Source organism: Microplitis demolitor, chromosome 2 (genome assembly GCF_026212275.2).
Source record: "Microplitis demolitor isolate Queensland-Clemson2020A chromosome 2, iyMicDemo2.1a, whole genome shotgun sequence".
Taxonomy (NCBI): Eukaryota; Metazoa; Arthropoda; class Insecta; order Hymenoptera; family Braconidae; genus Microplitis; species Microplitis demolitor.
The window spans coordinates 7621782-7636822 of NC_068546.1; the positions used below are offsets into that span (position 1 = coordinate 7621782).

General features: G+C 31.7%; 2 protein-coding genes across 2 annotated transcripts in view; one reads left to right on the plus strand and one right to left on the minus strand.

Moving 5' to 3' along the window:
* LOC103576138 (coiled-coil domain-containing protein 124) overlaps positions 1 to 10457 on the minus strand; it is a 71855-nt gene extending 61398 nt beyond the window's left edge. Inside the window, exon 1 of the mRNA XM_014442764.2 lies at positions 10305 to 10457. The gene's annotated coding sequence lies outside the window, so the exon portion shown is untranslated. The remainder of the gene's footprint in view (positions 1 to 10304) is intronic.
* LOC103575069 (UPF0235 protein C15orf40 homolog) overlaps positions 1 to 15041 on the plus strand; it is a 54917-nt gene that overhangs the window by 23105 nt on the left and 16771 nt on the right. The gene's annotated exons all lie outside the window — the stretch shown is intronic.

The window sequence follows — 15041 nt, forward strand, 5'->3', positions numbered from 1 at the left end:
ATTGGATTTGAGAGGAGGTCGGAGCGTTAGTTGGAGTTTGATAAAGTTTGAAGTGAGTGGAGCTGTCTTGTTGGTTAAAAATCATTTGTAAAATATTAATTATAAATTTGTCGAGTCATTTGTAATTTGTAAAAATAATTTGGTCAGTAGAGTCAGTAATTAATTTTGTCAGTCAAGTCATGTTGGAATATTTTAGAATAGTCAAGTCACACTTCATCAGCCATCTTTATTTTATTATTCACGTTCATTTATTTAATTGTAGGGCGACTTCGTCTGAATAAAAGCCATAGTTTCCATATTTTAAATTTAACATATTTACTTAATAAATTTCCCAAACATTTTCCCTATAAGTATAAGTTAATAATAATTTTTCTTTTTTAAAATTTATACTGCGTGGCCCAGTACGGGGAAAATTCTGCCCTGAGGCTGACTAATCGAGCAAAAATCGTGAAGCACCTTAAGTTTCACATATGTGTGGACCTTTGTTTAATTAAGGCCACATCTAAATTAATTGAGCAAGTGGACCGATTATAAAAAAATCGAAGGATACAAACAATCTTAAAATCGCCGTTGTGAGTTTAAAATAAAAAAAAATTCACAATGAATAACTTTTTGCATGAATTTTCTAGAAAATTACTCAAAAAACACGAATTAAAAAAAAAGACCCAAATCGGACAATTTTTCAATAAGTTATGGCTATTTAAGAAAAAATGCCCCGAAATCTTAAAAAATTAATATCTCCCGATTGGCTGGCCGAAAAAATTTGAAAAAATTCATAAAAACCTTTTTCTAGGAGTACAAAAAAGTACTCCGATTTCAGCGAAATCGGAGATACAAAATCCATTGGTAGGAAGAGTTGGCATGGAACGCCCCATATATATATATATTTCTAGTTATTTATATTTTAATGTCAAGCTCATGAAAAAAATAATCTTCTGATCGATTTTAAGAGCTTGAGATTAAAATGAAAATAACTAGAAAACAATGCGGGATTCGAAAAAACTTTTTGTGTGATAATTTGTAGGAAATGAAAATTTCTACAAAAAAGGTTCTATAATAGTTTGTGATAAGTCTGATAGTTTTGCAGGAAAACTAAAAAGATCTCAAAATTTAATTTTAATTCAACTTTCACCTTAAATAACTTTTAAACAAATGGATTTATTAAAAAAGAATAAGAGACTTATTTTGTAGAGCATTCGAGTCTCTACAAAAGCATTCCCGCTGATTTTTTTTATGATACATTGTTAGCTAGATATAAAAATCAGAAGACGCAAAAAAAAAATTTTTCCTTGTTATTCTTATGGAAAATAAAAAAGTGCAATGCGGAACCTCTTACTGTTAATATTTAGAGCTCTAATTTTCACAGGCGTCTCTTTATATCTAAATGAAACTTTTGAACCTGTTTCCGAGAAGAAAAAAAAATTTGTTATTTTTTGAACCACCCTAATATATATATATATATATATATATATATATATATAAATATATATATATTAGGGTGGGTTGAAAAAAAAACTTTTTTTTTATTTTCTTAGCATGGGGGTAGAATTTGTACCTTATGAAAAAAAAAATTTTTAAGAAAAAAAAAAATTTTTTACTCGACATTTTGAGGTAGCCCACTTGTTTTTTATGTCACGGCTGATACGTTCAACTCGTATCCTTACAAGTCGTAAAAATATAAAAGAATTTTTTTTTATGTATATATATATTTTTCTCTCTTGAGAAGAAACAGTACATGAGAAAACTATTTTTCTCAAGAACTATGGCGACATAGTCAGAAACAGTGAGACACAGGCGGCAACACAAAACGATGCGTTCCGAATAGACCTTCAGTCCTGTTTTTTTTTTATATATAATAATTAACAGAGTGAACATCAGTAGTGTGGATCGCATAACGGTCCACCCAATACGTGAGAACCCAAAAACCTCATGCACTTAGACCTTTTTTTTTATGACGCCGACTTACTGACGCCAGAAGTCGTACCGGACAAATATACCTACTTGAGCGTTGTCAACGCTTTACAATTAAGTCGAATTGTACTAATGGACCACGCGTATTAGATATTTCTCTTTCTGGAAATTTCATCATTTTTTTCTTAACGTACTTTTAAAATTTATGTATCCGTTCCCATTTAACTAATCTAAGCATAGAAGCGGTAGTCTTCTTTGATTTTTCATCTTAAAATTATAGACCACCCAACTCATGCGCACCTGCATGTGATTCTTGGAAACTAGAGAAAGCTAATGGAAACCTCCAAATTTATGGTTTCCTACACGGGCATGCTCAACGACAGAGTGGCGCCAGCCTACTTAATAGTCAAAATCTGTTTCCCAGGGATCACACGTGTGCATGGGCCTAGAACTTTCAGGCGAGTCCGCGTCCTCTCATATGGGAAACTGGTTACCACCACTTTTCATGTGTGAGGATCATATAAAAAGACCATGGTCTTTAGCTCATCAGTTCTTTTGGGAATCAAACTCTGAACCTTACTGAACTCCGGACATTTTACGGTGTTCGTGGCTAGAGGATTGATATCTCGATTGAGCATTCGGTTAACGGTAGCTGGGCGTACGAACCGGACCTTGATCGTCGTAAGCACTCGAATGATCGGTATATCATTTGCTACTAGTCGCAGGAGAATAATTGACGTGATATTAATTTCACCCTTCGGTCAACGGTAGCTGGGCATACGAACCGGACCTTGATCGTTGTAAATCGTGAACTAATATCAATCGGAAGCACCGGTAGCGTTGATTATCTTCATCTTATTTTAACCCATTTAATTTCATTCATTTTTACTATTTTTACATTGAAATATACCACGAGAAACGTGAAAAATCAAAGATTATTTTTCCGCGATAAATGCGAAGATTTTGATTAACATTTTGCCGCGAAAAAGCGAAGAATTTGAATAACATTTTGAAATATTTTTACCGCGAAAATACGCGAAGATTTTGTAAATTTATATTTTATATAACCATGAAGACACGAAGAATCTGAATACATTGAAATTATTTTGCTGTGAGAAGCGCGAATACTTTCATTTTAATTTATCCTACAGAGATTTAAAACGCATAAACATTGAAATTGATATAAATAAATAAATAATTCGATAAATTAGAATCACATTAATTGACCGCGAGAACGCGTTGTGAATAAGTGTCCTGTGTAACTGCTGACAGTCCTGACACCTCACCAAAACCTGCTTAGGGTAAGTTTTTAAATATTGTAACCATTGTTTGGTATTTTTATTTTTATATACTCCGAAATATTTGTAACCCATATGCATGAAACATTTACTTTTATATTTACTATTCTAAATATTGTCATTTGTAACCCTTTTGTATTTTGAGAATATTGAGTCATTTAATAAATAAATACTCGTTAACATAAAACATTTGAAAAACATTATTTATCAGACAATTTTACTTTAACAACGAGATAATAGCTTCACGAGGCTTTTCGGCAACCCACCTTCCTTTATCCCTTATTTTACTACTTGTCTAGCCGCTCAGACCGATAGTTCACAGTAGGGGGTACACAATCTTACGTTTACCGCTCGACGTTTGATTGTGAAATTAGATCAGTCACATAATAAATTGGAAATCGTTTTGGGTTTTATCAATATTGTCTTCAACAATATTGTGTGGGCGCGAATTAAATATAAAATAGAATAAACTGAGCATTTGGTCACGTGAGCCCAGGTCATAGGATCGGTCCTTGATCAATGTAAGTACCCTTTTATTCACTATATTTTATACGAATATCGTACCTACGCCCATCACGATCTGTAATCGTGACAATTAAATAAATAATTGATCAAACGGAGTGGTTCTAACGGAAAAATTTTTTTTTTTTTCAAAATCGTGGAAAACATCTAATAATTAACGAATGTGATTTCTTTTTACTCCACTATCATTTTAATTCAAAAGAAAAGGCTTTTAATTTTTGGATTTTTTACTTGAATCACAAAAATAATAGGTAAAAAATTTTTTTAACTTCTGACTTTCAATGACCTTTCAAGGAGACACTCTGCAGATTCTAGAACACCATTATTATGTTTTTTACTACCACCCGTTCTCAAGTTCATGAGAAGTTGGGTTTTGCACTTTCAATTAATTGTTATTGAATTTTTATTATTGTTTATATTGTGTTGATATTGTTCATAAATTAATTTTGTTGTTATTGATTAGTAATTAATATAAAAATATTAAAAACTCTACAATTTTATTACAAATTATCGATTAAACACTTTAGAGTTACTAATTAATTTCTTTCTTATCAATAACTTGAGAACGGGTGGTAGTAAAAAATATATTAATGGTGATCTAGAATCGTCAGGGTTGTCCTTTTAAAAGCTAATTAAAAGTCAGAAGTTGAAAAAATTTTTTCCCTATTATTTTTGTATTTTAAGTAACAAATCCAAAAATAAAAAGCATTTTCTTTTGAATTAAATTGAAAAGGGAGTAAAAAAAATAACATTCGACAATTACTAGATGTTTTTCACGATTTTGGACAGAAAAAAAGTTTTTTCGTTGGAACTACTCCGTCTAATCAATTATTTATTTAAAAAACGAGTTGGCCACCTCGAAATGCTGAGTAAAAAAATTTTTTTCTCGCCTCCAGGCGGAAAGCGTCAACTTTTGTCCCTCTGTGTAAAACGAAGTTGCCGCTTTCCGCCTCCGTCGACGAGAAAAATAGTATACACTCCTCGGGAAGTAAATAAGGAAGCCTCAGATCACATGTTTGTTGACCTCGTCTTCGCCTCGGCCAACAATTACATGTGATCTGAGACATTTCTTACTTTACTTCCCTAGGTGTGTAATATACTATTTTTTCTTGAAAAAAATTTTTTTTTATAAGGTACAAATTCTACCCCCATGCTAAGAAAAACAAAAAAAAGTTTTTCTCCAACCCACCCTAATCAGGAGATACGGTAGTGGCTCGCGCCAAGTACACGTTCAGTCACATGTATATGTGTAAAGTGTCATGGCGCGAGCCTGTCGTGTATCTATATTGTAAACATAGAGGTTTTTAGCTCTCATTTTTAAAAACTTTTTTAAAATAATAAATTTTCAGAAAATTCCTTCTCTATTCGAAAGATAATTGTTTGTTCATCTTAAAATTATAAAACTTTATTCATTTTAGTTATGAGAACTAATTGAAATAATGAAATTATAAGGTTCTCTTCTAATTCACGCGTCCCACGGCGGAGTGTGGTTGGCGCTCAATAGCCGTTATGGCTCTCCGCTGGTTGAAAAACTGAAAATAAAACTAATAACGAAACAAAATGTCCCACCTGGAGATATCCTGAATCTCCCTGGACCCGCAGCTCTGCTCAGGCTGGGTTAGACAACCTAGTTGGGCGCCAGTTCGTGTGCCCTATGAAAAAAATTAACTCAAAATAAAACAACGGAGAAAAATGAAAATGAAAATAAAAATAAATGAAAGGGTAACAGTTTCAGATTTCAGGAAAAAGAAAGCAAGAAAAAGATAGCAGTACTTGAAATAAATAAATTTAAAAAACTACCGGATTGATGACCATTTGCTTCAAATATATTTTAAATTAAACATTAATTAATCAAATATATCGCATACTCACATAAACAATATCAAAAAAAATAATAGTAGTTCACTCACAACAAAAATAAAGATAGTATGCGTATACCAAAATTATAATCAAAATAATAATACTGATTAAACAATAAGCATATCAAACGCAAAAATAACTTATCGAACGTACAAAATATAATCACTCGTCTGTGATTAGCATAGGAACATATAAATATTAGTAAGTAATAATCTCACTCGCACGTGAACATATCAAACTAAATATAATGCACGGAGAACAATCTCAGAATAATACTTCAATAATGGTAAATTATTATATCACTCGCAAATGAATAGAAAATATTAAATAAAGTAATCTCATATAGGAATTTGAAGTATTTCCAGTAAGAATTCCCAGTAATTTCCAATGGTGAATTTTACGGTCTTCACAAAATAATATTATCCTATACTCAAATAATAAAGATAAATAGTACTCTTGGATAAAACAATTATGGATGATATTTATACCTTTGTATCACTCTCACGTGATAATTAAAATAATAAAATAATAATACGCACCAGAAAATAATAAATATAGCAGTAATAATTTACATTAATAATAAATGATAATGAAAATAATAACCAAATAATTATCACAATCAATATTTGGTAAAATAGTACTGAATATTTTCACCGATTGTATTCGCATTTACCGAGTACAACATTCACGCATTCCATCATATGCCTATGACAAATTATCAATACTCAGAATTCACTATCTCTCTTACGCGTATGCCATATACAAATGATCACCAACTCGGGAACCAAATTACACGCCAATGTATTAGCCAAAAAAGTACTCACAGTTTACGTATTATTCAACTCCCTTGGTTGCACGCTAATACGGCAAATGTATCCTCCTTTATGCGATTTATCAAAATGCTCAAATAATGCCAATGGGTTTATATTATCTACTCAAATACCAAATGGCGACAAATTTATAATTATTTTAATGTAACAGAGCACACACGCTACTCTTACAGAGACGTTCCCACGTCTGACCATGGCAGCACGTGAATCTCACGCCGGCACCTAGGCCGACGCCATTTTGTCGCATATCTCACTTTGACCAATGGAGATATACAACTGTCGCATGTTATTTCTTTTTACAGTACCACCAACGTACTACATAACTTTGGCCGTGTAATTTATCAAGTTCCCGACGCTAAACGACCAATTGTATCTTTCATAATTAATTCTTAATATGATTTACCGGTAAATCAACCAATGATTTATTCATAAAACTAGTAGATTTATTTATAATAAATAAATCTACGGATGCCAACTATTGCGTTGATGCGCATGCGCCAGCCAATTCAAAATAATCATAAGCACATAAATGAAATGCGCAGCTATTTTTCTCAGCGCTACAAAATCCAAATATATGCTTAAATTAATCAGTGAAATCTCCTGATTCAAATACAATTTATACCTAAGAAATCAATAAAATATTATTAACGCAATAATTAAATAAAATCTTACATGTAAACAAACAATAATTATAATGGCAATGTCGCATGAGACGTGTGAGCAGCGTGTGCTGCCCTCTGTTGCTCACCGACCTGATGCGAGACTGCCGCGATATTTAAATATCGTGACAAAATTAGGCCAGCATATACTATAGCACCCCCAATTTAGACACTTTTATAAATTTTTTCATGCGGTAGGGGCACTGCCAGAGAATAAAAAGTTATAAGAAAAGCCACGATTGAGTAAAACATTGAAATTTTTTTATAGCAATGATTCATTATTGCGCTACCAGCGGTGCTTCGGTCTGTTTTTTTTTACTATAGTTTCATACGGAAATTTTTCATGAGCATAAATGAATACGTTTCATAATCATAAATAAATCCTGTTTTGATATTTAAGACGAATTTCCTTTATTTGACGTCAGTGTTCATTATATAACGGTGGGCCCTGGCTACTTCGTGTCCAGTAGCCACGAACCACAGTTAAATTATTTTCGCGAATAAATAAATTAATTAATAATAAATTATTAAATATAAATATAATTTGTCATTATTTTGTTGCTGGTTCTTAACGGGAAATAGTTCTCAGGTTGCAGGTCGACTTGTTCTTACCGGACACGCGGCTGAAATAACTTATTCTAGAGAACGCTGGTGATAAAAGAAATTTATTTTAGAGACTCAATTACCGTATATATATATATATAATAAATTTATTTGACCAAGTTCCCAAATATGTACAACGATTTTCCCTTTTTATAAATAAATAAATTACAATTAAGATAAGTATGTATTCAGCGACCATGAATAAATTCACTGGAAGCGCACAGAGATCATTGGACGCGGGAAACAAATTAAATATCAAATTATATCGCGATGAAGAGAGAGAATATTGTCATACATGAAATATACATATGTGTGAATATAAATTGGCAAAATCTTATCTGGTTTAATTGACATGCCGTACTGGTGGAATAAGCATTCGGTTCATCCTCGTACCCTGGGCTCGATGCTGGATTGCCTCCCGTAGGTTTGTCCAGGTTCCTTGGGCCGCTATTCGAAGAACACTCCTCACAGAACGCACTTAATTATTTAACTATTGGTTTTCATACCAAATTTCAAAAGAACCAGAATATTCACAAAGTAATTTATCACAAAAGAAAGTACTTCAATTCAATTTAACGTATATAATAAGTAGGCAAGATATAGTTAATTAGCTCAGCGCGTGGATATTCGATCGATCGCTTGAACTTAAGTGTCGTCTTTTATCTAGTCGTCTTAGGCCCCAACCTCAGTTGACCCCTCATTGATTATGCGCACATGACCGATTTACGGTCACCTGCTGCGTGAAATCATCCCTTGTGGTCTAACGCCTAGCTCAGCCAAACTCGGCAATCAGGCTGCGATGAGAGAGATAGAGAAAGACCAAATCAAGACAGAGACAGCGAGAGAGCCGCACTCTCACGTCGTAAACCAACGCTACCCGGTTACAATTATTATAATTTCAATCAATTTACCCCGATTTCGCATAAATACTAGAGAAAAAACTATACATCTTACTTTAGTTTTACTTGAAATTGTTGTGAGTTGCATGCGAATTGTCATAAAGAGAAGAAAAAACTTCACAACTATTTCAATCAAACTAATGTCAATTTTTTACCAATTAGCTTAAATAACATTAAATTGAAGAACTCCGAATAGCTACTTTAGATTGAAATTGACAGTAATTTGACATTGAAATTACTGAAAATTTGCTGCACGAATTTGCCGCCAATTTAACAGCAAAAGTTAAAAAGAAAAGTTTACGATTAATTTTTGCTCAATTTCGAGGTAACACTTATAACGTATATTTATCCTGTAAATCCGCGACGGAGACGCGGAACAGCTCAATATATCGTATGCGGTCACCCACGTGTGTAAATAATAATATTAAATAATAAGGAAAATAAATGAGTTTAAATATTTCCCTCAGATTAAAATAAATAATAAATTTTAAACAATAATAAAACTATAAATAATATTTAAATGTCGTGCCTGGACCAGCTCCTCAGGCTGGGTTAGTGCACGCAGGCGCCAGACCGTTTATCCTAAAACGGACAAAATTTAATTCAGGGGGAAAATCTGCGAGGAAAACTCCGAGCAAATGACATACGACAAAGTGGACAAACAATTGAGGAAAATAAAATAAAATGAATGATAATAAGAAAAAGAAGAATAGTAACTATATAATAAATAATTATATTACAAATAATAATTAATATCAGAAAAATGAAATTTAGTTGTAGGAAAAGATCCAGGGAAAATAAATATTAAATTTTCCCCGACAGCTGTTGGTTTCCGTATTTTAATTTTAAACAATAACCAATATAATTAATAATGTTATACAATAAATAGTTTTTGTTAAATTAACCACAATAATGACACTCGGTGGTTATATAAAAAAAAAAAATAATAACGTTATATAAATTCAACCCAAGATATATATAATTTAATTTAATTAACACTGGTAATTTTAATATTAAATAAAAAAAAAACAATTATTTTTATTTAAATTTTTCCAGACAACAATAAAAAATAATAATAATGATCTTACTTTATTTTATCTCTCAACACGCTTGAGAGAGAGAAAGACACGGAATTTTTCCTCACTCACACTAAAAAGGATAAATTTCTCGGTACTACCAATTTATAAATATATAACATATAAAGTTAAATAATAATTTTAGCATAAAATCTCGTTAATAATTTTTACCGCTGGGGTACATATAATCAAAATAAAATAATTATAATGCTATGCAATTATGTTAAATAATAATAAACGTAAATAATAATTGATAATATTATACAGATATTCTAAATAAAAATAGAAAAATAATAATTATATTAACTCGGGAATTTTTCATCCGAGTGCTGACATCAGTGCTTGAGGAATTTTTAAGTACTGCGTGAGTTGTATAGCTATATATACTAGTAATATATATATATATATACGCCGTTGCGTACGCTTTATCAATATATATATATATATATATATATTTAATTACCAAATGTTTTCACCAACATACGAAATAATATTTAATGATAATTAATAATAATTCTCTCATGTATCATTCGATAAGTAATTAATAAATACAAATAAATAATTTTCTCCGCGGCGACCAACAACTACCGAGGGAGGCTAACACGTGAAAGTATATTATCCAGCAAAATAAATACAAAGTACTTACTAAAGTTCCCTCCAGTGACTCAAAAAAAAAATAAGAATTGGAACAAAAGCCAACCAAATTCACCCAGTAAATCAATCTAATAAAATTTAACTTTCTTTCTAACCAAATATTTAATACACAATAATATGGATCAGTTTTTGCGTCTGTGCACCGTGCTAGTCCGTATCTTTCTAAATTAATTATCTCAACCTCCACCTGTTGGTCGTCGCACATGTGGCACCACCGACGCCCTTAATTTTTATTATAATTACTTTTGTCAGCCCTGGGCCTTACTTAAATTAAAAATATAAATTATAAAAACAATTCCTGGACATCTGAATGATACATACTTAATTAATTAAATATATGACCTATTTATTTACAACTTATTACTATTTTTATTTTACCCGGTACTGAAATAATAATTATTCAAAATTATTAAATTGACGTCGGGATTATAGCCGAGGTATCGATTTAACGTTACCCGGCGGTCAATTTTCAATGATATGATAACCATTGTTGGGGCATAATGTTGCGCCAAATTGCGGATCCCAACTATGACAAAATTATAAATAATTAATTAAAATTTACAAACATCAACCGTTTGTATTTTTAAATTATAAAAATAAATAAATCCACACACGTGCTCTCTCATACTCTATGCGCATGCGCTAGCACTGTGCACGGACTGCTGTCTACGTCGGCGAAATGGCGGAATGCCCGCGTAACGACTCAAATTTAAATATAAAATTAACATTTTTAACTTAGAACTAATTAAAATTAAATAATTTTAATCGTTACGTGACACACTTTTTGCAACACATAAAAGTCGGTAATGTTCATTCTTACAATTTAAGAAGGTAATCGAATTTATACTTAAAAATGTCTACAACTTGAATATAAAAAAATAGTTTACAATTTTTCAAGTGAAATTAACAATAAATTGGAGTAAAACTTTACCTAGAAATTGACGAAAAATTTTTCTAGTATGCTTTCGAAATGAATTTGCATTTTAGTTCGGGTAGTAAATTTACGTCAAATTGTAAAGCAAGTTGTATATAAATTGTCCTCGAAAACAGAATTGTCCCAAGTTGACGGACATTTGATGAAATTTCCCAGGAAACATTTTATGTTATTTTTTTCGGATAAATCATAATATAACGTACTAAAATGTGCCTGATATCATACCAACTCATCTTTTTTATGGTTTCTGTTGATCATATAATGTCATCGAACTTGGTTTTTAGTTTGAATCATATTATCAAGAAAAAAATCGATAAAACCTAGTTTTTAATATTTTTATCGGATATTTCATATTTTATTGTTTCTTACATGAGTCAAAACTTATTTAAATCTTGATTTTGATCCCCGACATTGATTTCTGCCTCAATACACTTATTTTACTGAACATAATCAGGAACTAAATTTTAAAAACCGCTTCATTGATGATTTTCGATTCTTAAATTTTCAAACTTCAGCATAACAGGTAACTTGTTAGAGCTTGAAAAGATCGTAAAGAAATAATTGCATGTGATAGCATTTTCGAGCTCGAAGTGCTCGAAAATATATCTACACTAGTGTTTTCGAGCTCGTTGAGGTCGAAAACAGCGGGAAGCTTTAGGGCTGGCCCGTAGGGTCAACCGACGCCCAGATTTCCCCACTTCCCCTACATGTAAGGAAATAAGTAAATTATATTTTTTGTTATTTTTCTGGACATAGGAATTGTTCCTATGTTAACATACTAGAATTTCCTGCATGCACATAGGGAAATTTACTATGTAGCATAGGAAAATTTACTATGCTAACATGGGAATAATTCCTATGTAACATAGGAAAATTTACTATGTTAACATAGGAGTAATTCCTATGTAACAAATCAATTATTCCTATGATGCATAGTAAATTTCCCTATGCTGCATGGTATATTTTCCTATGTTCGCATAGTAAAAATTTCTATGCGAACATAGGAAATATTACTATGTAACATAGGAAAATTACCTGTTTTGTTTTCTCCGTGTGTATATATATATATCACTAAGTTGCCCGATTTTGGTACTGCTTAGCGGATATAACTTTATATACAACAGAACGAAATTCAAAATTTTGACGTTATTATTGACTACAAGTTGTTACCAACATTCCTAGAAAGTTGACGATAATAGACTGCCGCAACCTGATGCCAACTTTCTGAGAAAATTGAACTCAACTTTCTGTCAACCCTGTCAACTAAGGGAATGCCAGCTGTTGGCACACATTTTCTCAGAAAATAGGCGACTAATTGCCGTCAACTTATGGAAATGCCAACAATTTTTGCGGCCAACTTGATAACAAGTTGCTGCAGTTGGTTGCCACTAGCTCGCTTCCAACTTGATTATCAGAAATCGCTTATGACTGAAGTTGTATATCTCAGCTCCACTTACTTAACTCCTCATTGTAAACCAACTCAATACAAACCGATCTGATTTATTCTGATTGCAATCGTTTTTTGGTCGTCTTACTTCGATACTTCGATCGTTTACTTCGATATTTCATTAATTTTTCCATTTAAATCACTAGGAAATCGTTTGTCGATGATTGCCGGTTAAAACAAAGAAAACAGTAATTCATTTATAATAAAAATGTAATCAAGAAACTAGATTTGCTGTTAGTAGTCTTCAATAAAAATAATATTTTTTTTTGTATAACGATAGTAAATCTTCCGATTAAAAATAATTATGTTTCCATTCGTTAAAAACCCGATTTTCAAATTTTGCTAATAAGGTATTGACAGGTAGCGCCACAATGTTAGATGTACGAAATAACCCTAAAAGCCACCCTAGCTTGAAATTGATAGTAATTTGATAATTAAAATTATCGAAGTTTGCTGTCCAAATTGGCCGACAATTTGATATCAAAACTTGGAAAAAAAATTAGCGGTTGATTTTTCTTTAATTTAGAGGTCACTTTTTGATTACTAGAAAAAAACACTAATAAAAGTTCCCATGAAATTTTCGTCAAATGTCTGATAACCTCGGGCTTTTCCGTTTTTGGCGGTATTTTGTATACGACTTTTAAAATAAATTTGGATTCGAATTCGGGTAGTAAGTTTACGTCAAATTATAAAGCAAGTTGTATATAAATTGTCCTCGAAAACAGAATTGTCCCAAGTTGACGGACATTTGATGAAATTTCCCAGGAAACTTTTGGTAAACAAACTGTGGTATTAGGGTGTCTATTTAAAATATTTAAACTTCTTGATATTGCAGTTATATTCGGTAGGACGTACCAAAATCAGCTCTACTTACTTAAGTTTACTTACTTAAGTTTACTTACTTAAGTTTACTTACTTAAGTAGAGCTGATTTTGGTACGTCCTACCGAATATAACTGCAATATCAAGAAGTTTAAATATTTTAAATAGACACCCTAATACCACAGTTTGTTTACCAAAAGTTTCCTGGGAAATTTCATCAAATGTCCGTCAACTTGGGACAATTCTGTTTTCGAGGACAATTTATATACAACTTGCTTTATAATTTGACGTAAACTTACTACCCGAATTCGAATCCAAATTTATTTTAAAAGTCGTATACAAAATACCGCCAAAAACGGAAAAGCCCGAGGTTATCAGACATTTGACGAAAATTTCATGGGAACTTTTATTAGTGTTTTTTTCTAGTAATCAAAAAGTGACCTCTAAATTAAAGAAAAATCAACCGCTAATTTTTTTTCCAAGTTTTGATATCAAATTGTCGGCCAATTTGGACAGCAAACTTCGATAATTTTAATTATCAAATTACTATCAATTTCAAGCTAGGGTGGCTTTTAGGGTTATTTCGTACATCTAACATTGTGGCGCTACCTGTCAATACCTTATTAGCAAAATTTGAAAATCGGGTTTTTAACGAATGGAAACATAATTATTTTTAATCGGAAGATTTACTATCGTTATACAAAAAAAAATATTATTTTTATTGAAGACTACTAACAGCAAATCTAGTTTCTTGATTACATTTTTATTATAAATGAATTACTGTTTTCTTTGTTTTAACCGGCAATCATCGACAAACGATTTCCTAGTGATTTAAATGGAAAAATTAATGAAATATCGAAGTAAACGATCGAAGTATCGAAGTAAGACGACCAAAAAACGATTGCAATCAGAATAAATCAGATCGGTTTGTATTGAGTTGGTTTACAATGAGGAGTTAAGTAAGTGGAGCTGAGATATACAACTTCAGTCATAAGCGATTTCTGATAATCAAGTTGGAAGCGAGCTAGTGGCAACCAACTGCAGCAACTTGTTATCAAGTTGGCCGCAAAAATTGTTGGCATTTCCATAAGTTGACGGCAATTAGTCGCCTATTTTCTGAGAAAATGTGTGCCAACAGCTGGCATTCCCTTAGTTGACAGGGTTGACAGAAAGTTGAGTTCAATTTTCTCAGAAAGTTGGCATCAGGTTGCGGCAGTCTATTATCGTCAACTTTCTAGGAATGTTGGTAACAACTTGTAGTCAATAATAACGTCAAAATTTTGAATTTCGTTCTGTTGTATATAAAGTTATATCCGCTAAGCAGTACCAAAATCGGGCAACTTAGTGATATATATATATACACACGGAGAAAACAAAACAGGTAATTTTCCTATGTTACATAGTAATATTTCCTATGTTCGCATAGAAATTTTTACTATGCGAACATAGGAAAATATACCATGCAGCATAGGGAAATTTACTATGCATCATAGGAATAATTGATTTGTTACATAGGAATTACTCCTA